The sequence below is a fragment of the Myotis lucifugus genome, unplaced genomic scaffold (genome assembly GCF_000147115.1).
Source record: "Myotis lucifugus unplaced genomic scaffold, Myoluc2.0 scaffold_78, whole genome shotgun sequence".
In the NCBI taxonomy this organism is placed as follows: Eukaryota; Metazoa; Chordata; class Mammalia; order Chiroptera; family Vespertilionidae; genus Myotis; species Myotis lucifugus.
In genome coordinates, this window is record NW_005871126.1 from 3,187,505 (window position 1) to 3,215,233 (window position 27,729).

At 38.9% G+C, this 27,729-nt stretch overlaps 2 non-coding genes across 2 annotated transcripts; both read right to left on the reverse strand.

Annotated features, from left to right (window-relative positions):
- Positions 1–8,831: 8,831 nt before the first annotated feature.
- Positions 8,832–8,938, reverse strand: LOC111826443. Its single transcript, XR_002829768.1, has one exon. It is a non-coding gene; the product is annotated as a U6 spliceosomal RNA (small nuclear RNA).
- A 14,000-nt stretch (positions 8,939–22,938) lies between these two features.
- Positions 22,939–23,044, reverse strand: LOC111826445. Its single transcript, XR_002829769.1, has one exon. It is a non-coding gene; the product is annotated as a U6 spliceosomal RNA (small nuclear RNA).
- Between the last annotated feature and the right edge of the window lie 4,685 nt (positions 23,045–27,729).

Consider the following 27,729-nt stretch of genomic DNA (forward strand, 5'->3'; position numbering starts at 1 on the left):
TTCCTTTATTACCATAACTTTGCTTATCTTTTGTTCTTTTCCTGGTAGGTCTATTTTTTCATCTTCATTTGCTGATGTCTTGGCTGACTTTCAAGGTTCTGCTTATGAGGCACTTTCAAAGTATCTATTTGCATTTAATCACTCCTTTCCCTGCACTCGTTCATTGTTTTTTGTTCCCACGTGTTTGTCACACACATGATTGTATGTCTCGCAGGTGTTTGCCTTCCCCATTACTCTATGAGTTCCTGGAGCACAGGAGCCAGGTCTTTTTCAGCTTATATTATCCACATCGCATAACATAGGTCCCTGCATAGTGGGCGCCATTCCTTGATTTAAATTTAAATATGTTAACAGATACTTGTGGTTCATCCTACTGCATCTATATATGTCATATATGATTACATATTTTACTAGAGGCCCAATGCCTGAAATTCGTGCAAGGGTAGGCCCTTGCAGCCCCAGCTGCCTTGGCCTTTGCAGCCCCCCGCCCCCCCTGCTGCTGCCTCAGCCCTCACAGGCCCCACTTTGTCTGGAAGGTCATCTGGACGGTCGTTCTGCTGTTCGGTCTAATTAGCATATTAGCTCTTTATTATATAGGATGTATAATACTATATTTTAATAATTTTTAATTTCTTCTTCAATTCTACTTTATTTGGTAAAACTCAGAAACTAACAGCCAACTCACACCTCCCCACCTTCTTCTTTCTGAAGAAGGCAGTTCCCCAGAGACAAAAAGGATGTGGCTTGGGGGTCGTCCACCATCTCCAGGTGTTATGCTTTGGCAGGCCATGGCTTGGTGATCAAGCCTCCAGGAACAAAGCTCTCAGAGGCAATAGAAGAAAGTCAAAGGAAGTTCTCACTTCAAAGATAATGAAACCCTCTCTCCCCTCTTCCCTAATACCCATAATGTCCCCATACCTCCAACCTAAATAAAAAGCTGGCATGAGTGTGTAACACACACACACACACACACACACACACACACACACACACACACACAGCTTCCTTTCAACTACAAAATTTCTTCCTGGAAGGACATGGGCAACACCAATCAAGACTTGGTGGTCTAGGATGATGGTTTGAATCATGTATTAGTGTTGTCACAGAGAATGTCTGATTTGCAGAAAGGGGTTACTGATAACAAAAAAGATAACTGTATTTACTTTCTTTATCCTAATTTGCCAGTATGCTGTGATTTTACTACCAAACAGTAGATGGCACTCTAAGTATGTACTCATTAGATGACAAATTAATTTCTAATAAACTCCGACATGTAACTTATACTATTTAATATTTGAAATTGTGGTATCTAATGTTGTCGAAAAGGAACAGGTATTTGCCTGAGGTCTAGAGATATATTTCTGATATATTCAGAATTTCTATTCAAAATTTATTTGAAATTCCATTAGTTGAAACTTCTAAGGGACTTTGTATAGGTAAAGATGATGCTACTGGTACAAAGTCTAGACTTTTACCTTTTTAAAAAAAATTCTCACCAGAGGATATTTTTCCATTAATTTTTAGAGAGTGGAAGAGAGAGGGAAAGACAGAGAAACATTGATGGTTCCACATCGATTGGTTCCTCCTGCATGAGCCCAAACCAGGGCCCGGGCCAGGGAGGAGCCTGCAACCAAGGTACGTACCCTTGACTGAATTGAACCTGGAACCCTTCCACTGAGCCAAATCGGCTGGGGCTATACTTTTACGTTTTAATTAAGCAGCGGTTCTCAACCTGTGGGTCGTGACCTCTTTGGCGGTCGAACGACCCTTTCACAGGGTCGCCTAAGACCATCCTGCATATCAGATATTTACATTTCGATTCATAACAGTAGCAACATTACAGTTATGAAGTAGCAACGAAAATAATTTTATGGTTGGGTCACAACATGAGGAACTGTATTTAAAGGGCCAGAAGGTTGAGAAACATTGTAATTAAGGATGGTGAGTAATTTAATGAGTTCATCATTCCAGTGTTAGGTTATCTAAAACACAGACTGAGCATATTCCTTAGCCACTAACAAATGAACTACCTACTCCCTCCCACCCCCTGTTTTTCAAAAACTTTAATAACTTAAAAATTAAAGTAATCTTAATGTCAAAATCAGAATTTTGTTGGTCTTCCTTGACTTATATTACAATAAATATTCTTTTACTTTGAAATTTTTTATGGTGTGTTTGCAAAGGTACCAATGGTCTCCATGTTGCTAAATTCAATTTATTCTTAGCTCTCCTTTTGTTTGACATGTCAGCAGCATTGCACACAGCTGATCACTCTTTTCTCCTGAAAACTCTTTTTTTCTTGGCTTTCAGGACACCACAACCTCTTGGTTTTTCTTCTCCCTCACAGACTATTTCTTTTCTCACTTCTCCCTAATTTTCTGATCTTTCAATGTTTGAGTCCCAACATTGGTTAACCTCTTTTTCTTATCTTTCTTACTGATATCATTCAGGCTTATAGTTTTAAATATAAAAATCCACATTTTAAGTGGTGTCCAAAAGATTCAAGTGTTTAAAAGGAATGGCTGGATTGTTTCAAGGCTAACCTGTTGTACAAGAACAGTAGCGATTGCTAATAGTGTTATATTTAAATTCCACAAAATCATGGCATGTGTTATTGTGGGTTCAGTGTACCATCTGAATTCAGTCATTATCTCTATGGTGACAATATTTAAATATATATATATGGATCTTTAGTTTAGACCTCTTCTGTTTCTGACATGTATTCAACAATTTATCTGGCAATTTTCCTTTAATATCTAATAAAAATCTCAAATATGCCCAAATGTTCTTCCCACCTCCAAACCTCCTCTGCCATAGTCTTATTTATCTCAGTTGATGGCCAAAAATATTGAAAGCATTCTTGACTCCTCCTATTTCCAACCTGTCATTAAGTGTTGGCTTCTCTAACTTCAACATATACCAAGAATCTGACCATCGCTTACCAATTCCACTCTTACCACCCTGGTGCAATCATTTTCTCTCACTTGAATTATTACAATAGCTTTCTACTCTCCACTCTTGACTGCCTCACAGTCTATTTCCAGCAGAGCAGCCACAGTGGTCCTCTGAACATGTGAGTCAGTTTGTTACTCTTCTGCCCCAAATGCTGCAGTGACTCCACATATCACTGCGAATAAAGCAAAGTCCTTACAATAAACTATAAGGGCAATAAGATCTGCCCTCATTTCATCTTTGTGGTCATCTATCAGTACTCTATCTCTCTCTTACTCCATTCTAACCATACTGGCCTCTTTACTTCAAACATAGCAAATGCTTGCCTATCTCGGGGGATTTGCACTGGCCATTCCCTTTGCCTGAAAGTTTCTCCCTTTAATATTTGCATAGCTTTCTCTCTTATCTCCTTGCTTTCTTCACTTCTCACACTGAGGAGTATATTGAGGGTCCTATTTATCATTTCAAACTTTATAATTGGCCCCAGCAGCCTGTCTATCTTAGTCAACTCTATTTTTTTCCAAAGCACATATCCCCTTTGATGCAACATTTATTGTTATTTATTTCCTGCACTAAAATATAAACTTTAGATCAGTAGAGATTATTGTCTTTTTGGATAACTTCTCTATAATTCTTAGAACAGTGCCTGGCGTATTGTAGGTAATCAATAAATATTTGTTAAATGATGCCTGAATAAATGAATGAATTGTAAGGGGGATAGTACACCATAATCTTTTCAGTATTTAAGCTCTCTAAATATCACTTAATTTTCACTTAGAAACTGCCACTCATTTTGAAGCATGGCTTGCTGTTATAATAGATTTTTATCCTTTTAAATCAGATGAGTCAATGGTGGACTCACTAGAATGAAATTCCAAAATATGCAACAGCTGGCCTAGTTCAAAATACACCTCACACAATTTAATAATAAATAGGTGCCCAATGTTTGAGAAATGTTTACTATCTTGAATTGCCTAGTAAGGAAGGAAAATGACTTTAATTGGGCTGCTACCATATATATAGTCACTCTACGCCATTCACATATACATTAGCATTTACTCTCTGCAACTCAGTGAGGTAGGTATTGCCCCAATATTGCTGACTTGGAGGTGTTGGTGGTCCTGGTGGTCCTGAGGAAAGGTAAAATTTCTTTTTTTTCTTTTAAGATTTTTCCCCCAAAAATATCTTTTTTTTTTTATTGATTTCAGAGAGGAAGGGAGAGGGAGAGAGAAATAGAAATATCAATGATGAGAGAGAATCATTGATGGGCTGCCTCCTGCATGCCCCTCACTGGGGATCAAGCCTGAAACCTGGACATGTTTCCGGACCAGGAATCAAGCCATGACCTGATTCCTAGGTCAACACTCAACCACTGAGCCGTGGTAGCTGGGCAAGATAAAATTTCTTGACCAATAGCACAATTAGCTGGTAGTACAGCTGGATTCAAACTTAGTTTTGACTCCTAATTCATGATCTTTTCATGACATTCACTACCCTACCTCCCCTTTTAAAAAGTTTAAGGGGAGACCTGGCTGGTGTGGCTCAGTGGTTGAATGTCGACCTATAAACCAGACCTACCAACCAGGAGGTCAAGGTTCAATTCCCAGTCAGTGCACATGTCCAGGTTGTGGCTCAATCTCCAGTGTGGGGTGTGCAGGAGGCAGTCGATCAATGATTCTCTCTCATCGTTGATGTTTCTACTCTCTCCCTTTCTCTCTGAAATCAATTAAAATATACTTTTAAAAATAATTTAAAAATTTAAGGGGAAATGTACATAGATACGTATGCATGTATGTATGTATGTATGTATGTAGATGTATTGTACCAAAACCAGATATATTAAAAATCAGATAGTTCAGTGATTCTTGAACATGTATAGGCCAGAGGTAACTCAGTTTCTGGACTCACCTCTAATTTCAGTCTGGTCCACGATGAACTTAATTTTATTTTATTTCAATTTAGGTAAAAATAAATTAAAAAGAAACACTAGTGTTAGGTCCCTTTATACATACCCTAAACCTGGATAAGTTGAGGTTGAATATTTCAAGTCATGTCACACACAGAACCCTTTAGTCCTTTTATAAAGGACAAATCCCTTTAATTTATACACTAAAATTATCCTGATAAGGATACAGTCAACTTGGCTACTTTGACCACTGAAACAATCACTCTTAATTTTATTTTGATTCCCATAAAAATGTAACCTATCTCTTGACCTAAATTCGGATGGGAAAATAATACTAGAACTAAATGCTTCTATCTGAAGTAGAGTGTTCTTCCGGTCCCAGACCCTGGCTGATAATGACGCACAGGGCAAAACCGGGGCAAAGGTCACATGCTCCCACAGCTGCTCCCACACCTGGACCTCTGGAGACCGCTGATGATCAGATGGATCCCAAGTGCTCCCCTCACCCGTTTTGTAGAAATAAACATCAGGAAGTGCTCTTCCCCTGACACTTAAGCTATAGCTTGGAGTCACAGAAAGTTCTTTCCTCTCTCATGCCCCCCTGTTAGCAGAGTGACTTTTTGGTCTGGGGATGTTTCACGTCACTTTTATTTTGAGATCCCATGTCTGGAGACAGCTGGGGAGTGTTAATGAGCAGGCCACAGTGCTCAGGTCTGCACGTCCACTTTCCTCAGTGCAGAACAAGGGAAACATCCTGGGATGTGGTTCTCACAACACAAAGGAGACACTGGAGCCTTGGGGTGACCCTCAGTGGGAGAGGAGCTATTTTTCAACTTGGCTTGGGACCAAGTGCCAGAAAAGGTGAAGCCATTGATTACATATTACTTCTTGTGGCCAAAAAGTAGAAATTATACAAACACACAAGAAAACTTATTATATTTTTCCCACATTCTTTCCCTCCCCTAGATATATTGTTTAAATTTGAACAGTGGTACAAAAGATCCCCGGGGAAAGACACTTCCCACGTGAATAGCTTCCTTGCTTCTAAGACATTTAGTTCAATTCTCTGGTGGCTGAAGGGCTGACTTAAGGCTATAATTTAACCACAGAAATCCTTACATGCCATTATTTGAAAGAAGGGAAGGAAAAGAAGAATAAATCCCACATCTCTATAAGTTGATTAAAGATTGCCCTGTGTGGTGTTGAGTTTAGCATTATCTTTATGCCGTACATGCCAGCACAAAGTCCTGGGGACAAGAGAAAAGGTGAGGAGGACTGAGATATGCTATATTGCAGTCAGACCAACAACCACATATTAAGATTCACATTCTAGGAACAAAGCTACTGTAGAAGATCCAAAGGTGAGTTATATTCAGTCCTTGACATGTGCTTTACGATCTAAGCAGAAATAATGGGCTAGAATTTAAAGACTGTACCTCTCAAACCAAAAGCAAGAATCAAACTTAGAGTAGGTAGATGTGATGAATTACTTTTCAATCCCTTTAACACAGTGATACTACCCTTTTGGGCCACTGTGAATCACAGGGATGAAATGAATTAGCAATTTCAGCTGATGAACTAGCTGGATCAATGAACTATCCAAAGCAAATTGAAATATAGAAGCAGTTTACCTAGCTCTAGGACAGTGATGGTGAACCTATGACACGCGAACTCATTTTTTTGGTTGATTTTTCTTTGTTAAATGGCATTTAAATATATAAAATAAATATCAAAAATATAAATCTTGCCCTAACTAGTTTGGCTCAGTGGATAGAGCGTCGGCCTGCAGACTAAAGGGTCCCAGATTCGATTCCAGTCAAGGGCATGTACCTTGGTTGCGGGCACATCCCCAGTAGGGAGTGTGCAGGAGGCAGCTGATCAATGTTTCTCTCTCATCGATGTTTCTAGCTCTCTATCCCTATCTCTTCCTCCCTGTAAAAAAATCAATAAAATATATTTTTTTAAAAATATATAAATCTTTGTTTTACTATGGTTGCAAATATCAAAAAATTTCTATATGTGACACGGCACCAGAGTTAAGTTAGGGTTTTTCAAAATGCTGACATGCCGAGCTCAAAAGGTTCGCAATCACTGCTCTAGGAGATAACCGTTGTTGTTATGTAACTTTATTATACTCCTAGGAAATTGAAGGTATGCTCCCTTCTAAACAGAAACATATTTGGAGTATGGATGAAAATAGAAAGGCTCAAGGAGGTATTCTGATTTTTTGATAAATGTTTTAATCATTATATTATCAGAGTCCTGGAGGGTCCCACAACCAGCGTATTTCTAAGGACGAGAAAAAATCTGATCCTTTTATGCTATCAGGACTCACTTTACATAAAATTTTAATAGCTATCTTTTGAGCTACAGACTTCATCCTATAGCAAAGCCTATTGAGAAACTTATTGACCATTACTTCATGACAGGTCTATGTCAAGTGCTTGTCCATATATCATCTTATCTACTCTTTATAGCAACTCTTTAAAAAAGCCAATATTGTTTCTGCCATTCAGGGGGAAAAATTTAGAAATTAACTAACTTGCCATGGTTACTCATCAACTAAATGGTGGCCCTGGGACTCAGAGTCAAGATGTCGTAAATAGTAACCAAATATGACGATATAAAAAAAGTGCTCAAATGTTTAAAATTTGATCACAAATGTAATCTGTTATTAAAAAGCATTTTTTGCTTTATCTGTAATTGCTACTTGAGAATATCTTTGTATTTTCTAGAGTAGCCTTGAATTTCCCAAAGCCTTAATTCCACTTGAAAGGAGAACTTTTTCAATATACTAATTAAGGTCAAACACTTGTCTTAAACAAACATGATTTTAAGAGAAATCTGTGTGTGTGTTTAATTCTTCCTTTTCCAGGAAATCAATTATGCTTTTTTGTTGACATAATTTCTTCCAAGACTCTTAAAAGTACCATATATCTAGGATATATATGCTCTATAGAACAGACAGGGAAAGGGGATACTTTCGCAGTGTTGTTTGAATGGGAAACAGAAAACCAGGCTTCAACATAGAGTTTGATTAATGATCCAATTAGCCTGAAAGCCTGTAAAATTTGCTTTTCCTTTTGCCATGCCTTAAAGAAAGCCTCTTTTCTTTATTCTTTTCCCAGTGTGGGTAAGAATTAATTTAATAAAACCCTACAGAGCACATTTATAAAAGACATACAGCCTATCTAATAAAATAGTAATATGCAAATTGACCATCACTCCAACACACAAGATAGCCGCCCCATGTGGTCAAATATGGCCACCCCAAGTGGACACAAGATGGCCACCACAAGATGGCCAGCAAGGGAGGGCAGTTGTGGGCAATCAGGCCTGCAGGGGAGGGCTGTTGGGGGGGACCAGGCCTGCAGGGGAGGGAAGTTAGGGGCAATCAGGCCATCAGGGGAGCAGTTAGGCATTGATCAGGCTGGCAGGCAGAAGCAGTTAGGGGCAATCAGGCAGACAGGCAGGCGAGTGGTTGGGAGCCTGCAGTCCTGGATTGTGAGAGGGATGTCCAACTGCCCACCAGGATTGGGCCTAAACGGGCAGTCAACATCCCTTGAGGGGTCCCAGATTGGAGAAGGTTCAGGCTGGGCTGAGGGACACACACACACCCGTGCACAAATTTTGTGCACTGGGCCTCTAGTGTATATATAAACCAGCGGTTCTCAACCTGTGGGTCATGACCCCTTTGGGGGTCGAATGACCCTTTCACAGGGGTTGCCTAAGACCATCGGAAAACACATATATAATTACATATTGTTTTTGTGATTAATCACTATGCTTTAATTATGTTCAATTTGTAACAATGAAATTGGGGGTCACCACAACATGAGGAACTGTATTAAAGGGTCGCAGCATTAGGAAGGTTGAGAACCACTGAATAAACAATCCTTTGAAAGACAGAGAGCATAAACCAATCAGCTTTGTGCTTGTCCTGAATTATCACTATCTTTTGTCTTTTTTTTTTTTAAATATGGAACACTTCATGAATTTGCATGTCATCCTTGCGCAGGGGCCATGCTAATCTTCTCTGTATCATTCCAATTTTAGTATATGTGCTGCCGAAGCGAGCACTATCTTTTGTCTTAAATCCCTAAGATTAGAAAGAGAATAGTGGGAAACAAGCTGAGTCTCTGGACGCTGGTGCTGGAGGTCTATTTATTTGCTCCTGGCTACTAGCACATTATCTCATTTTACAGCGTCTGTAACACGTGGAGATATAAAGCAACTCCCTTTGAGGTCCTAGAGCTATGAACATCTGTGTGATTCCAAGGTACAGGGAAAGTGTATGTGTATTGTCATATAAATGATAATGGTAACCTTGACTTTTAATATAATTAGGTATTTTACCTTTACAGTAGATTTAGCTGTGATATTTAAATTAAGAGAAGAAGGCTTCTAGCATGCTAATAATTTCCTAATTCAATAGTTTTACAGGTTGAGTTATTTATAAATTATGTTTTATGTGTCATTAAGCAAGGAATTAGGATAAAATTTATCTTTATATAATTAAAGGTATTGTATAAAGGTTCACTTGTCTTCCCAGTGTCAGTCTCTTTCTTTCCCTGTGTGTGCATTTGCATGTGTGCACTCATACATTAGACTTTTAAATTATAAATTAGATTCTAATTCTTTGGAAATTCATGGCAAGCTAAGTTACAAGTGTGCTGGGCAATTATCCAATGGATTTAGTCAAAGGAAATAGCTAAGACAGATAATTAGCAGCTAGCTTATTCATTGCCTAAACTCAACTGATAATTGACCATAACTTTATTTTCCTTTGTTTATATAATGTAGATCTAATCCAAGTGTACCAAAATATGTTGCTGATGGGGAGAGTTTTAAACATTCTAACACATGAACTTGCTTTTTTACTCTTCCTAGTCTATGTAAAAAGCAATGATGAATAAGACAATTAGATACTTCAATTTATCATCTTATGGTCCAGGAAAATTATTACTGGCTCATGGGTTCTCATTTGTATCCTCTACTTAAACTCTCCCCTGAAGCCTGAATTCTTCATTGAGGTTTACTGCATGGAAAGAATAAAGTGGGAATATTTGCAATTCATGATAGCATAGTGATGTAGTGGCCTAGAACCTTATGCCTCCATACCCAAGGGAAAGTAGGCAAAAACAATAATGATAAAGCCAAGCCAAGGATTCACCAGAAGAAACCAATCACAGAACAAGATTAGGGTATACATTTCAAAAAATTTATTTTACTTTTTTAAAATAGATTTTTATTTTGATTTCAGAGAGGAAGGGAGAGGGAGAGAGATATAGAAACATCAAGGAGAGAGAATCATCGATAGCTGCCTCCTGCATACCCACCACTGGGGATTGAGCTGGCAACCTGGGCATGTACCCTAACTGGGAATGGAACCATGACCTCCTGGTTCATAGGTCAATGTTCAACCACTGAGACACACTGCTGGGCAAAAATTTTATTTTTTGATAATGGAAGTCAAAGAACCTGAGGTCACGAGGCTTCTTTCCCAGCACCTCATTGAAAAACACAAAGGAAACTGACAAGATCCTGAGAAATATTACTTATACTGTATCTTTCAACTGGAGAGAAGCTGTCTATGGGGTTGAGAAAACAGTGCGAGGAAAGAATCCATGAATAGGTCCAGTAAAATCTCTCAATAGTAGAAATTCCTGCATCAGAAGACCTTAGTAGAGGCTCAGTGGCACTGAGCTGAGATGGAGGAAATTAGTCACAGCACAGAAGATTCTCTGAACTAAATGAAGGGGATCTTTAAAAAGCAGAATCTAGGTCCTTAGCAAGAATTTTATTTAGTCCCATTTGGGTTCTCCCCCTTCCTTTCTCTACAACCATAGACTATAACCAATGTATAAACTATCTGGTACTTCAAATGTAGACTATAAGGGGACAAGAGAAAATAGTCTAGGATAACAGGGAAGGATATTTATGTTATCTCTCCCCAGAAAGTTTTCAAAACCAATCGTTTAAGAAAATGTCTCCTGAGTATAGAAACCTTTGGGATTGGTTTACAAGTCTTTTTCACATGAACAAACAGCCAAAGGAATACTTTTTACATAAGTCCTCCAAGTGTGTCAATACAACATAGTTATATTTTTCTAACCCCAAAAGTATTAACACTCTTTCCCACAGTCATTTTGACTTTTCTGAGGTTTCCTTTTAATCAAATTGTCATTAACATCTGTTTTAAGCAACATGACATTCTCACGGTAGCAAAACTATGATGAGTTTTCCATATGGAGAATATAATGGAAAGACGTGAATTGAGGAAAACAACTTTAAAAACTTGGGATTAGGGGGGAAACTTGATCAATTAATATAAACCTTATTCTGTGGGAGGAAAGTGAGAAGGAATCACTACTCACAGTACGTTCTTCTTTGCTAAAAGCTGCAGAGCAGAGTCTACCATTAGCAGAATTTCAGTTATTCTCACATGAGCCTCAACTAACTCTTCTGTCTTGTTGCCTCTTCTGGGGACTTTCCCAAGATGCGAAGAGCCTTTCATACTTAGTCCTTATTGTCATTAGTGGGTCGTTATTGTCGTAAGCTATGTGGTAAGACAAACACATTTTTCTTAAGCTTCCAAATGACAGGAGACTGGAAGACCTAAAAAGACTAGAGGTTGGAATGAAGAGGATTTAGCGTATGTGGATTTCAGCAGTGATCACTGGCGTCATGATGGCAATAAAAAGCCTAGATGTGATAAGTGACAGTATAGCAGAGGCTAGAGACTATAGTAATATTCTGTAAGTAATACTTCTGTAATTAATATGTAGGTAATATGTTCTTTGGAAATTTAAGATTACTCTAAGGGCAGGGATTAAGAAGAAGAAGAATGAGAAGAGGAAGAAGAAGGAGAAGGATTGGAGTAGTAAGAGAGAAAATCTTGAGCAACTGAATTTAAATACTGAATCGATCACTTTAAAATCAGAAATGATGGCATTACTTTAAACTGGAAATTTTATTTTTTCCTGTCAGCCACAAAAATCGAGAGTTCATCATATAGATCAAGTAGCCAAAGCAGAATAAAAAATAGTACCCCCCCCAATAAAAATAGTACCAAAAACTAACAAAAAGCAGAATTGACTTTTAGAACATTGAGCCAATAAAGAGAATTTTTAAAACCCTGAGAATAAATGCAAGCACAATAATTAAGAGAGAAAAAACATTATTTTTATTTCCAGATGATCAGATGACTAACTTTAAAAGTCAAAGGTTTCAACATCAAAACTACTAAACCAACAAAAGAGCTCAGTAGGTTCTCTAGTTACAATACAAATAAAAACAAAACCATTAATTTCCCAAATTAAAAAATCAGAAGTTACAAAATACAACTTTAAGATGTTCTCTTTATGTCAGTCTATCACTGATATATTACATTTTGTTGTTAATAACAGTTTGGTAAGATGTCTAGTTTTTAAAATAATAAATAACTTTCCTACATAAAAAATCCCAAACTATGAAATGAATCTTCCCTTTATAGTACTGTATCAGTTATGAAATGGATATTGCTGCTAGTGACAGAGACTGAAAATAAAAGCTGCATAGACAAGATAGATATCTTTATCTTTCACTAAAAAGAAGTCTAGAGATAGGCAGTCTGGTGGTGATATGGTTGTGCAATTGTCAGGCTTCTTATCTCTTTCTGCTTTGTTATCCTTAGAGAATGGTTTTCTATCGTCCAGTTTCCTCCTGTGTTTATAATGGCTGCTTGAGCTCCAGCTTTCATATCCACAGTCTGAAGGCAAGAAGGTGAATGTTGAATGATGCATGAACCCTAGATGTATACCCCCACTTTAATAAACCTTTCTAGGAGTGTCATCTAACAACTTTCACTTATGTCCCATTGGCCAGAAATTAGCCATAGGCCATACCTAGCTGCAAGGGGGACTGGGAAATGTAGTTTTTTAACTGAAAATTTTGTCACCTTGAATCAAACCAATATTGTTCTATTAAATAGGTAAAAGGGAGAATGGATATTAGTATTGGCAGCTAGCAATCTCTGCCATAATGTGCTTGAAACTGCATAATATTTAGAATTATTGAGGATCTTTTCTTGGGCATATAAAATAAAATTTGAATAAATTAAATTAAAATGAAGTTGAAAAATATCTTTGATTATAGTTAGAATTGCAATGATGGTGTGGCCTTGGGTAGGGGAATCCTGAGGATGGAACAGATTATTATCAAGGTTCTAGTTTTTGTTTTGGGTGATAGATTTACAAGTGCTTATTTCATTATTAAATATTACCCTCTAACTAAATAACTTGAAGTAGATTCACGAGCAAACAATGAATGTGCCCGAGCCAAGATTTATCATTCTGTTTTAAAAATTCAAGTGCAATTTTGAATCTTAATTTTTTAACTCAAAAATGAAATGACTTTAAAGTGCATATGGAAGAGTAAATGGGTGGAAAACCCAAGAAAAAAATGGAAAAGGGGGAATAAAGAAAGAAAATGTGCACCGACTGTCAGATTTTTAAAACTCCTAACATCATTTCAATGAAGCACTTTGCTCTTAGAAGTAGGAACCAGACCTCAATCATAAACCTATGCACTCAGTCAACACTAGGGGGAGCAACAGTGCAGAACAAAAGCTGTGAAAATTTGAGCTTCACATTCATTCTAGGAATATTAAAAATTGCAAAATTTCAGAAACGAATGGCTGAGTGGTAGGAGGTCTAACAGTCTGTGATAGTGGCAACTTCTATAACCAGGCAGGAAAGCACTTTCTAAGTGAGTTGGATGGTGGGAGTTGGGGGTGCTGCTTTGGATAGCTGAACTCTTTTTAAGGGGATTGTTTTCAAGATTGTGACTTTTCGCCTGGCCTGCATGGCTCAGTGGTTGAGTGTTGACATAGGAACCATGTCATAGTTCAATTCTCAGTCAGGGCACATGTCTGGATTGTGGGCTTGATCGCCGTGAGGGCCATGCAGGAGGCAGCTGATCAGTGATTCTCTCTCATTATTGATGTTTCTACCTCTCTCCCTCACCCCTCCTCTCTGAAATCAATAAAAATATTTTTAAAAGACTGTGATTTTTTAAGTCTACACACTAAATAGTATCCAGGAAGCTGAGAAATATTACTCTCAAGGACTTTAAGGGCTTTGCTGCCAAGTTTTGCTAGTAAGCAGGGGTAAGGCATGAATAAGTAGGTAGAAGAGCTTTGGCTAAGAACAATATAATTATGACCTGCTCTTAATAAGTAGAACCCTGAAAACAAAGACCCTAATGAGGTAGGTAGGGTCAATCATATTTTTCAAATTAGAAAATAGGCTCAACATGAGCCAAGTAGTATACTAATGCTTAATTCTTTGATCATCACACTATAATATCCTATATAATAAAGAGGTAATATGCAAATTGACCCTCACACCCTTGCATCACAAGATGGCCACCCCCACGTTGTCACAAGATGGCCACCCCACATTGTCACAAGATGGCCACCCCCACATTGTCACAAGATGGCCACCACAAGATGGCCACCCCCACGTCGTCGCAAGATGGCCAGCAGGGGAGGGCAGTTGGGGGTGACCAGGCCTGCAGGGGAGGGCAGTTGGGGGCAATTGGGCTGGCAGGGGAACAGTTAGGTGTCAATCAAGCTGGCAGGCAGAAGTGGTTAGGGGCAATCAAGCAGGCAGGCAGGCGAATGGTTAGGAGCCAGCAGTCCTGGATTGTGAAAGGGATGACCGACCAGCAGTCGGACATCCCCTGAAGGGTCCCAGCTTGGAGAGGGTGCAGGCTGGGCTGAGGGACACCCCCCCCCACACACACACACTGCACAAATTTTGTGCACCAGGCCTCTAGTATTTATATCATAGAGGTGGTCAGAAGTGACACAAACAAAATTAACTTTATTTTAAAATTTAATACAAATACTAGAAGTGTATATTAGCTAATAAAAATTTGTAGTTTTTGGCATTTGACATTTTATAGAAAAATTAGTAAGCTACAGTCTGGTTGGTGTGGCTCAGTGGTTAAGTGTTGACCCATACACCAAGAGGTTGCTGGTTTGATTCCCAGTCGGGGCACATGCCCAGGTTGCATGCAGAAGGCAGCCTTTTGTTTCTATCTTTCTCCCTTCTCCCTCTCCCTCTTTCTCTCTCTAAAAATCAATAAAAACATATTTTTAAATAGTAAACTTATTACCCAAGGAGAGAGCTTGGTTCATAGTGCTCTTAACTTTGAAAAGTGATGGTTTTAATGTGAACTTATTAGAGCTGAGTGTATAAATAGGATGTGTTTATTACCAGTAGTCACTAATACCCTATAAAGTTCCTGTAATTCCTTATGCTGATGCAAGTGATATTGATGTCACTTCCTATCATGGTTTCCTAACATGAATGTGTTGATGTGGACACGAGGAAATGATGTACCAACTCAGATCCTTTCCAGTAACTCCCAGGCATTACTGACTGGTGTGGAGGCCTTGCGAAACTCACAGCTGAGAACAAAAGACATGATGGGTTCACATTTTAGGCACAAAGAAAGTTTCTATTTCTAAATTATGGCACACCTTACCATTGGCTTTACAAAGTGCTAGGAATGTCATTGATTTTCCATCTGGACATTTCTGAAAGTAGGAGATTCATTAAAGCAGGAGGCCAGCGGGACATGGGAGTAGCACAGTGTGCCTATGATAAGGGGGTGAGCGGGCCACCATATCCCCGTTCCTAGAGGGCATGGAAGCTGGTGCTCATGATTCCGCTTAAGAGAGAGAACATTGAGCAGAAGGACAAGAGCGACTTAGATTGTTGTTCAGCAGAAGTACACCCAGAAGGATGTGTGCACCACTGGTGAGAGTCCGTGGGAGATGCACACTGGCCAAGAAAACCTCATATGCCACCTATAGGGAGACCCCTTACATCAGTAGAGACAAAACTGACATCAGACTGGGTCTTATTGAGGACAGGGACCCTCATATGCCACCTACAGGGAGACCTCTTACATCAGTAGAGACAAAACTGACATCAGACTGGGTCTGATTGAGGTCAGGGACCCCCTCCCATCCTCTCAAAGCACCTGACTAGGACTTTGTCTTTGGCCAGAAGCTCCAATTCTGAAGCCTGTGAGGAGAAACAGAATTGGAGGAGGACAGAGGAAAATCAGGGACCTGGAGATGATGACTTAAAGCTGGATGGTACATGTTTGCATAAAAAGATTAGGGGAGAAAACTCAGTGGGAGAAATGAAATTCCACAGGAAGGATTAAATCAGCATGGAGTCGTGGTTCACAGGCTACAAGCCAAACTACTGCATTTGAATCCTGGTTACTCCATTCACTAGCTAAATGACCTAGAGCAATTGTTCCTGCACCAAGGTGTTTTTGGAGAAAATTAAATGGGTTAGAATAGTGCCTTGAACATACGAAACATGTTATGTTTCATTACATGACAAATATAATGATGATGTTGAAAATTCACCACCCAGACTCAAGTGGGCTCATAAACTTGATACTGGTTAGGGAAAAATACATTTTAAGTTTGTACATAACTGGGTTCCAATGCTTGATATACACCTACTTCAATATTTCTGTTTATAGAAAGCATCATGTGAAGTTGATTATTAATAAAATGTCTTTTTTACCAATCAGACTATGAAATCATAAAATATTATGTTAATTAAAATTGAGTTTATAAAAATAAATAACTAAACAGGTCTTTTTATTCCAACAAAGTAGAAACATTCTTTACTTTTTAAATTAAATCACAAAACATAGATTTAAAGTTACCATCTTATGTTAAAACAAATGGTCAGCATACACACTACTTTCGTTTTATAAGACAAAATGTTAACTCCTTTGGGTGACACACAGCCTTAGATGTAGGTCCTGCCTCACTATCTAATCCCTTATTCTTCTGTCATGATATCCATTCTCTAACCTTTATATGGGGCCTTTTTTTTCTGCTTGTAGACACACACACACACACACCTTTTCTGAATGCAATTTATGTTTTTCTTAAGTAGAATTGTAACCCCTTTCTCCTCTGGGACACCTTCCATGAACTCATTCTTTCAACATTCATTTTTAAAGTTGATTTTCAACATTCATTTTAACTTTAATTCCTTTGACAAGTGTTTCCTGAACACACAATAGTTTCAGGCGTCATTGCATGCTCTTGGAGTATAGTGATGAACAAGGTAGACAAGGTCCCACCTATCAAAGAAGTCACGCACTAGTAGGAAGAGACAGAATAAGTAGGAAGACAAACAATGAATAATGTTCACATTTAGATCGGTGATCAGGAAAGACCTGACTGATAAAGCTGCCAGCTGCCAGGACCTAGACTCCACAGTAGCAGAGACTTTTGTCTGTTCTGCTCAGTGCTGTATCCCCAGTGCCTAAGGCAGTGACAGGGACATAACTGACCTGCAATAAACATCTTTGAAAATGCAACATGAATGCAGTGGATGCTTTTGGAATGTAAGGGCAGAGTATTCCAGGCAGAGGAAAGTGCAAGTGCAAAGGTCTTACAAGAGGAAGGAGCTTGGCATGTTGGAGGAACACAAAGAAGGTCAGGGAGCCAGAGGAAGAGCAGAAGGAAGTGGGGTCAGACAGGGAGACAGGACCTCGTACCTGGTCTGTAGTACAAAAGAAGCCACCGAAGGCAGGTATTATAAAATCTCACGTTGCTGTGTAAAACTGTCTTTATTTTCTCTTTCCCCTGCTATCTGAAAGTAGAGTGAGCCTCTGGGAGCTCTTAGAAGCTGAAATAGCATTATGCAAAGAAGCAATTACCTTAGGACACATCACACTATTTTTGCTTTTTACCTTTTTCCATAAAAGCAAAAATCCTCTTTGGATTTCTTTTGGTTAGTGGGAACAGGTACTAATGTAGGTCTTTTGTAAAAACAAAGTGGCGTGAAGCGAACTTTCAAAATTCAACTGTATTTTAGTTGAATTTGGTTGATGTTTACAGTCATTTTTCACTTTGAAGACATTGTATTGCTGTCTTCTCACCTCAGTTGCTGCTATCAATTACATACTTCTGGTAGTCTGATTATTGTTTCTTTACACCTAATCTGTCTTTCCTTTCTGGTCACTTCTAAGGTATTCTCTTTGCTTTTGTGCTGTACAATGTCTCTTTCAGATGCACTTACTTTTTTATTTATCTCATATAGGAATTGTGTTGTGTCCTCTCTTTCACGACCTCTATACATTAATCAGACATTATTGCTTCAGATACTGCCTCTCCACTATTTTTTATTCTCTTCTCAGGAGCTACTCTTAGACCTATGAAGAAACTGCTCATTGTTTATCTACATCTCTTTTTTTAATTATTGAATTTATTGGGGTGACATTGGTGCGCAAAATCGTCTATGTGTTTTTAAAAAAATATATTTTTATTGATTTCATAGAGGAGAGGAGAGGGAGAGAGAGATAAAAACATCAATGATGAGATAGAATCATTGATCGGCTGCCTCCTGTACACCCCGCACTGGAGATTGAGCTGGCAACTCAGTCAGGAGAATTGAACCATGAACTCCTGGATAATAGGTTGACACTCAACTGCTGAGCCATGCCAGGATATATTAATATGTATCTTAATCCCTTTACCTTTTCTCATTCAGCCTCACAACCCCCCTCCCCTCTGACAGTTCTACGCCTATTCTACGCATCCACGCCTCTGTTTCTATTTTGTGTATCAGTTTATTTTGTTCATTAGATTCCACATATAGTATTTGTCTTTCTCTGACTGGCTTATTTCACTTAGCATAATAATCTCCAGGTCCATCCATGTTGTCACAAAAGGTAACAAAAGGTAAGATTTTCTCTTTTTGTCTTCCTTTTCTTTTTTCTTTTTTTACTGCCAAGTAGTATTCCATTGTGTAAATGAATCCTGGCTTTTTTATCCAATCATCTACTGATGGGCACTTGGGCTGTTTTCATATCTTATAGTTATACTTCCCATTTTTGCTTCTCTCCATGTATATCCTGGGCAATTTACATATTCTGTCAAGTTGTTTTTACATTATCCTGAGTCCTTAGTAGCAATAATTTCTGTTATTGTGTCTGCAGACTCTGTCTCAGATGGCTTTTATTCTCTTGTATGTCTTTTAAAATATATTTTTATTAATTTAAGAGAGGAAAGGATGTTACAGAATTTACCAGGCAACCTAGAAATACACAGGGAGTACTCAGAGATCTAGGATAAACCCATTTATTTTCAGATGTACTAATACAGTGACTCGGGGGGTCAGTTCTCCAAATCCTGAGTGAGTGAATATGGAGGAAGGTTTTCCTTTATACCCTTTGGTTTCTTTGTCCCCCAAATATGGATCAGGCTTCTGGACCTTTCTCAGGCTTTGTGAAAAGCCCTTTGGTTGGGATGGGGGACATGAGACCACACCCAAAGGCCTGTCTTGGCGCCAGCACTGATAACCCCCCTCTGGGGTTTGTGTATGGTTCATGGTTTATGGCCTCTGCAAAAAGGGAGTATTCTGGGAAACAGATTCTGCAAAGCAGGACAGGCATCAATGGAGTTAATTATCGGCTAGCAAGAATGTGCATTAGAAGGCAGGTGACTGGCACAGATTCAGATTGCTAGCCCCCCCAACAATGTCTTATATTCACCATCAAGGAGGGGGAGAGAGACATAGAAACGTCAAAGATGAGAGAGAACCATTGATCAGCTGCCTCCTGCGTTCCCCCTACTGGGGATCCAGCCTGCAACCCGGCTATGTACCCTGACTGGGACTCAAACCATGACCTCCTGGTTCATAGGTTGATGCTCAACCACTGAGCCATGCCAGCCGTGCTAATTTTTTCCTAGCGAGTTCGTCTTTAGAGGTACTTGTTTATTTTCCTGACTTGTTTATTTTCCTGAGAGGATCCCATGGGAATGTGTTGGGTCACGTTCCTTAGAACAGACACTTGAGATGAGGATTCGATAGTAGTGCTTATTAAGGAAGTGTTCCAGGGAAACTGGCAAAGGGTTGGGGGAAATAGGACAGAGGAGAGGAGAAATCCAAACACGGTATGATCTCAGGCAAAGTCTCACAGAAAATGATCTCAGGCTGATCCTGCAGGGGACTCCGGAGTTTAAAAGTTATGCCACAGAGTTGTAACTGAGGCTAGGGAGCTATGAAAAGTGGGTGAGTAGGGGGATGTGTTTGGAGAGCAGTTTCCTGAAAAAGGAGACCCAGTAGGTGCTGGATAGGAAAGCATGCGAAAGAGGGGACTCCCCTCCCAAGAAACAGTAAAAATAGATCCAGGGATCTGGGTGAAGCACTGACACTGACATTATCCACTACAGTCTCTGCAGGACAATTTTGCATTCAACTCTGCCAGGTACTTAAGTGTGTAACTGGCTGAAGACCAACATTTATGTTTGGTTCTCAGTTTAGGGATTCTCTGATACCATGTGGCTTTCTATTCTGAAAAGTTGCAGGCCAAAGGAATTGGTTTCTCTTTTAACAATTGTTTTCATTCAAAGTATAAGCCAGGATGAGCTTGCATGTCGGCTCCCTGGGCTCTTGAGCCATTTTTCCCCCCCTTCTTTGTTCCTCTTTACATGTTGGGAACAACTCCTCCACGAAAGGCCTTTAAGCAAGATTTCAATTCCAGCCCTAACCGGTTTGGCTCAGTGGATACAGCGTCGGCCTGCGGACTGAAAGGTCCCAGGTTCGATTCCGGTCAAGGGCATGTACCTTGGTTGCGGGCACATCCCCAGTAGAAGGTGTGCAGGAGGCAGCTGATCAGTGTTTCTCTCTCATTGATGTTTCTAACTCTCTATCCCTCTCCCTTCCTCTCTGTAAAAAATCAATAAAATATATTTAAAAAAAATTCAAATTCCAAACCCTAATCTCCTGCCCTGTGCAAGGATTAAAATCCAATCCAGGTATTACCTGATCAAATTATCTCCTTATTACTCCCATAGCACCTTCTATAGTTGCACACGTTTGCACCCAAGTCTGTTTAAAGATTTGGGGCTGTGTCTGCGAAAGAGCTCTTCTCACTCCTATTTTGGTTTTCTGCTTATGTAATCCTTCAGTTTTGGATCTTCTGTCTCTTCTGTCTTTTAGATGAGTTTTGTGTCGGAAGAACTTCATATTTGAACTGAAAGGAAGATCCTTGTCTTTCCAGTCTCAGTTTGGACCCCAGTGGTGGAGAAAAGTTGGAGAGGGAAAACAGAGAAAGCTGTGACATCAAAGAGTTCCAGGAACTGAAGTGTGGAAAAGTTGATATCCTCAAGAGCGATAAACAGGAAGGACGTGTCACCATGCTAACAGGAAGAGGAGGTGAGCATACTTCTGTGCTCTATGTCCTACAAATGTATCTTATTCCTGTAGCATGAAAAGAATTGGTAGGAAATTGTCTCTTTTAAACTATTTTCTTTTCTTTTTTAAAAAATATTTTTTTTTATTGATTGCAGAGAGGAAGGGAGAGGGAGAGAGATGGAAACATCAATGATGAGAGAGAATTATTGATCGGCTGCCTCCTGCACACCCCCTACTGGGGATTGAGCCTGCAACCGGGCATGACCTGAATCAAACTTGGGACCTTTTAGTTTGCAAACCGATGCTCTATCCACTGAGACAAACCGGCGAGGACTCTTTTAAACTATTTTCTTAGAAAACAGTATGAGTTTTCTGAGACAGCTGGAGAAACAACTGAAATGCGACTTTTCTCAGTTTTCCTTCTACCCCCTAAACTGAAAATGCCCAATGTACGACAGGAGCTAAGAGTAAAGTCTGGAGTTCTGATTTATTTCTATAGTGCTCTCTGAAAACTACTGACACAGTACTGCCCCTCCTAACATGTCTGATAAGGTAACAGCCCAAACAAAGCTGGATAGGAAGCATTTAAGCTTCCAGCAAAGAAAGCTTTCAACAAATTATTCAAATGCAAACTGTAGCACTGATACTGACCCTTCAAGCTACAGTTCCTAAGTATGAAGCATTTTTTTATCTTTATCAAATGCAAGTATATGTACTGAAAACATAGGTTGATGTTAGTGTAATATGAAGAAAAATAAATAGAAAATTCAAGACTATTTATGAGGATTGTTGTATGCCAACTCTGCCCAGTTTGGCCAGTAGGCTTATAATAATAACGGTCATATTCAGGTTCTTACAGAGATTGTGCTATAAAAATGATCAACTAGTCAGTTTCTTTCTCATATTAGTTGCCCATTCCCTAGGAATTGGAGAAAACTAGGATAGAAGAATGTAGCAAGCTAGGCTAGAAGAATATCTGCATAAATCTGAGAGTGGGCCGCACAGCAGGGTCTGTTTTGCTATGAAGAAACAATTTCTCCTAAGGGAGGAGAAGATAGAAGTACAGAAGTTGGGTCAAGCCCAATATGTTATTGTTAGAAGGAAGTATGTTTGCATTTGCCTCTTAGATTATAAGTCAGCCTGGCTATCCTTAGCCTGAAAGCAAAGGGCCTACAATGATAAATAAGCAGTGCCCTGGCAGGTGTGGTTCAGTAGGGTGAGTGTCATTCCATGCACAGAGAAGTTGCTGGTTTGATTCCCAGTCAAGGCACATGCCCGGGTTGGGGGTTCTATCTCTAGTAGTGGGTGTGCAGGAGGCAGCCAATCAGTGTTTCTCTTTCATCAATGTTTCTCTCTCTCCTTCTCCCTTCAATAAAAACATATAAAAAAAGAAAAAGAAAAAGAAGCAAGATCTCAAGAGACACTGAGTCCTCCTGGAAGTGATGGCATTGGTGACACAGGGACAGGATCTTAGCCATGTTGACCACAATTGCATTGGTGGTACCGGGTAATGATAAAGTACTTGCTTCAGTGCCTTTTATTTTCCAGATATAAAACACCAGAACCTCTAACTAGAGATGAGAATCCTCAGTCTTGAACTACTTGGCATCACCAGTGGTCCTGCCTATAAGGAAGTATCTGGACAGTTCTATTGCCAATGGGTAACAATGGCATAGCTACCACTCTGAACTTAGGTGCATATAGACACATTTTCTTAATGATCTGGATCAGGAGATAAGAAAAACTATAGGCTCCCCCATGGTAGTCAACAAAATGCTATTAGAACTTGTGGGAGACACTGGATTTTCTTAAATTTATTTGGGAAGAGCTGGGTATTATATTTTTAAAACATATGTGGAATGCTTCATGAATTTGTTTGTCATCCTTGTGCGGGGCCATGCTCATCTTCTCTGTATTGTTCCAATTTTAGTATATGTGCTGCTAAAGCAAGCACTGGGGGTTATATTTTTTGAGGAGTAAGCCAACAACTTGTCCATCACAAACACATACTTCAAACAACTGAACAGATGATTGTATACATGGACATAACCAGATGGCCAATATAGAAATCAAATAGACTATATAATTGGAAGCAGGAGATGGAGAAACTGTATTCTCTGTGCCAAAATAAGACCAGGAGCAGATTGTGGTACTGACCACGGATTGCTAATATCAAACATTAGAGTAAAACTGAAGAACACTAAAAGAATCATAGTGCCAAAATATAACGTAATGACATTCCTGATGGATTTAAAGTCCACATAAAACACAGATTTGCACTGTTAAACTTAATTGACCAAGAACCAGCAGATCTGTGGACTGAGACTTCAAATATCATTTGGGAAGAATGAAAAAACGACAATGATGGACATAAAAAGGAAAGGAAAATTGAGATGGAAGACAGCAGAAACACTGGAAATTGCTAAAGACAGGTGAGAGGCAAAAGTAGGGGTTAGAATCCTGAACCCAGTTTTTTTGATGACTATCATGTAGAGATAAATAGAACTATAATAATAGTCAATGCAAGGAGATAGAAGAAAATAATAAAAAAGGAAAAACAAGAGATCTCTAACCAGAAGATTAAAAAGTAAAAGGGAAATTCAAACCTACACTAGGAATGCTGAACAACCAACAGGAAGCACATTATCTGAACAGGAGAAAATAAAGGGAAGGTATAAACAGTAAACTGAAAATCTATACCAAAGCAACAAAATGATGGCCAGTACCTTTAAAAAAGATTCCTATGATGAAGAATAGTAATTCTAGAAAGTGAAGTGAAAACTTCCCTGAAAGTATTGGGAAGGAATAAATTGCCAGGAATAGATGAGAAACTAATAGAATTACTTAAAGCCACAGAAACTGAATCTAATTCTAAAAAGAATATGTCAACAAATATGGAAAGCAAAACAATGGTCTACAGACTGGAAATGTTCAATATACATCAAAATCTTCAAGAAAGAAGATGCCCAGGAATATAGTAATTATACTAATTTTCCATGCAATTAAAGTGATACTCAAGGTGATGCAACAAAGGCTTCTAACTTCTTAATATGGTGCAAGAAATGCTGGATGTTCAAGTTAGATTTAGAGAAGGAAGAGGCATTCTATATCTTATTGCAAACATCCATTGAATTCTAGAGTTCTCCTAAGAACTTCAGAAGGTTAGTCTATGTTTTATTTATTTATTATTATTTTTAAACATATTTTTATTGATTAGAGAGAGGAAGGGAGAGGGAGAGAGAGATAGAAACATCAATGATGAGAATCATTGATAGGCTGTCTCCTGCACACCCCACACTGGGGATCGAGTCTGCAACCTGGGCATATGCCCTGACTGGGAATCAAACCATGACCTCCTGGTTCATAGGTTGATGCTCAACCACTGAGCCAGGCTGGCCAGGCTATGTCTATGTTTTATAGCCTACAATAAAACCTTTGTGCTGATCATGAAAAGCTATGGGTTGCTCTGAAAGAAATGGGCGTGCCTCAGCACTTGATCATCCTGATGTGTAACCTGTGTTGTGGACAGGAAGCCACAGTCAGGACAGAATATGGAGAGACAGAAAGGTGTCAGACAAGGGTGCATTTTATCTCCCCATTTGTTTAATTTGTATGCAGAATGTATCCTTCAAGAAACTGGGATAGACTCAGAGGAAGGAAGAGTGAAAAAAAATACCAGTAACTTGAGATATACAGATGCAACCATCTTAATGGCAGAAAATAGCACAGAATGGAAATGACTTCCGATAAAAGTGAAAGAAGAAAGTACCAAAGCAGGACTGCATTTGAACTTCAAAAAGACAAAAACCGTGGCTACAGAAGAAATACACAACTTCAACATAGACAATGAAGACATTATAGTGTTAAAGAATTTTGTTTACCTTGGTTTAGTCATCAATTCAAATGCAGACTGCAGCTAAGCGATCAAGAGAAGGCTGAGACTCAGAAGGGCAGTCATGGAAGAATTAGGAAAGCTCAAGAGCAAAGGTCTGTCATTAGAGACCAAGGATAAGGCCATCCACACCTGTATTTCCCAATTATTATGTACGGATGCAAAAATTGAACAGTGATAGGGAAAACATTGACTTATTTGAAATGTGGTGTTAGAGGAGAGCTCTATGAATACCCTGAACCACCAGAAAGGCAAACAAGTGGGTCCTAGAGCAAAATAAGCCCGAAATATCACTGGAGGCAATGATGACAAAAATGAAGCTGTCCTACTTCAGGCACATCATGAGAAGGAAGGCAGGGTTCATTGGAAAAAAACATTAGTGCTGGAAAAAAAATAGCAAGCCGGAAAAGAGGAAGACCAAATATGAGCTAGATCAGTGATGGCGAACCTTTTGAGCTCGGCGTGTCAGCATTTTGAAAAACCCTAACTTAACTCTGGTGCTGTGTTACATATAGAAATTTTTTTATATTTGCAACATAGTAAAACAAAGACTTATATTTTTGATATTTACTTTATATACTTAAATGCCATTTCACAAAGAAAAATCAACCAAAAAAATGAGTTTGCGTGTCACCTCTGACACGTGGGTCATAGGTTCGCCATCACTGAGCTAGATTGACTTAAAAGACACCGTAGGCATGTGTCTACAGGAGCCAAGCAGTGTTGAGGACAAGACATGATGGACATCATTCATATTTTTAAGGTCACCAGGAGTCAGAGCTAAGTCAACAGCCTATAATACACACATGTAGGATTGTAGATAGATTTTTTTTTCTTAATGGTTATTTTTTTGTAATCTTGTTTTTAAATCCACATTACAGTGACTCAGGAAATGCAGGTGATACATTTAGTCAGAAGAATGAACTCTGTTCTGCTTTCTCTTCTGAGGTCATCCAAACTCTGTTGCTCTTCCGTGTATCTCTGGCAGATGCTGAAGTGTGCTGCTCCAACTCTCCTTCAAAGAGTCTACTCCCCAGCCTGGAGGGGTTCAGGAGCTTTCAGGCTCTAGTAGTTGGCCCCTTTAGGGTTTGCCTCAGCTTTTGAACAGAGGTCAAGTTCTCAGTGTTCCCCCCCTTCCCCAGCCAATGATTGAGCAAAGTGGTGGTACAGGTGGTACAGGCTTAGCTTTGAATGATTTTTGCTCCAGAGATTTCCCTCTGAGCTGGCAGAACTTTTGTTAAGTCTCTGTCAGGGTCTGACAGCTCCCTCTTCCCAATTCTACTTCCTCCTCTTTCCTTTGAAGGTATATTTGCCAATAAACTCTCAGTACTCCTAACTTATCTCAATATCTGCTTTCAAGAGAGTCTAATGTGAAGGGCATCCCACACTCTCTTCATGCCATACAGTTCTGTGTTTTGATATTCTGTGCAATACAATATCCTTCTGCCCCAGGACTTTTATTCTTCTTCTTTTTTTTTTTTTGAAACAGTCATTCTTTTTTATTTTACTTTATATTTTTTGTTAATCCTCACCTGAGGATATTTTCCCATTGATGTTTAGAGAGAGTGGAAGGAAGGGGGAAGGACAGAAAGAGGGAAACATTAATGTGAGAAAGACACATCGATTGGTTGCCTCCCCTATGCGCCCCGAATGGAGCTGGGAATCAAGTATGCAACCAAGGTACCAGCCCTTGACCGGAATCGAATCCGGGACCTTCAGTCTGTGGGCCGATGCTCTATCCACTGAGCCAAACCAGTTAGGGCAGGACCTTTATTCTTAATTATTTCTTATCAGATAGGTAAGTTTGTACTGTTAAAACAAAGAGACCTGGTTTTAGATTCAGACTTATTTTGGGTTTGAATCTCAACTCTGCCTTATACTTAGCAATATGAACTTGATCAAGCTGTTAATTTCTATGAGCCCCTATTTTCTCACCTTTTATTATAGACCTGGGAAACAGATCTCCCATTTGATAGAAAAATGGATGCATGCAACTGTTGTGCAAAACAATTAAACATCCTCCTAACATTTCCAAGGGGAGAGCTCTCATTTCATGCTCACTATGGACTGCATGAATTTAGTTATAGTTACTCTGTTTTTATTTTCCTATATAAGAAGAATTTACCACTAAACTGTATAAAATGCATGAGACATTATTTTTCTTCTTCTTCTCCTTCCTATTAAACAAAAATTCCCTGCACTGTAAAAGTTGCTTGTACAATTTTTTCCTTTTCCTCTTGGAATCCCTACTTTTAATTATATATCATCTTTTGCTTCTCTTGAAGTAAATCTTTCCTTTCTTAAAGTTTTGTACATATCTTAGTCTTTGACTAAGTTTTATTGTTGTTATTATTTTTGCTTTCCAATGAGGGGAGATATTAGCTCTTGGTCTTTATAATTAATAGGTCAGTTTGGGGATGTGAATTGCATCCCTTGTGTTATTTACTATATTTCAAAAGAGAGGTTCCACTCCATTTAACTTCCTCTTTGTCTTTTAAAATAACTACTTGAAATATTTTCCCTGGTGTTTTTCCATAGAAACAAAAAAATTGGGAGAGGGACAGAAAGAAAAGAAGGGTTATGGGAAATGTTTCAAGTGAAGTTAGCTTTTTTAGTGATTTTTATTTTCCTTGCCAAGTTTAAACCCATGAAGTCTTGACTTGATACTAAATACAGAAAGGACCCAAACAAATTAAACCTGTCATTATATATATATATATATATATATATATATATATATATATCCT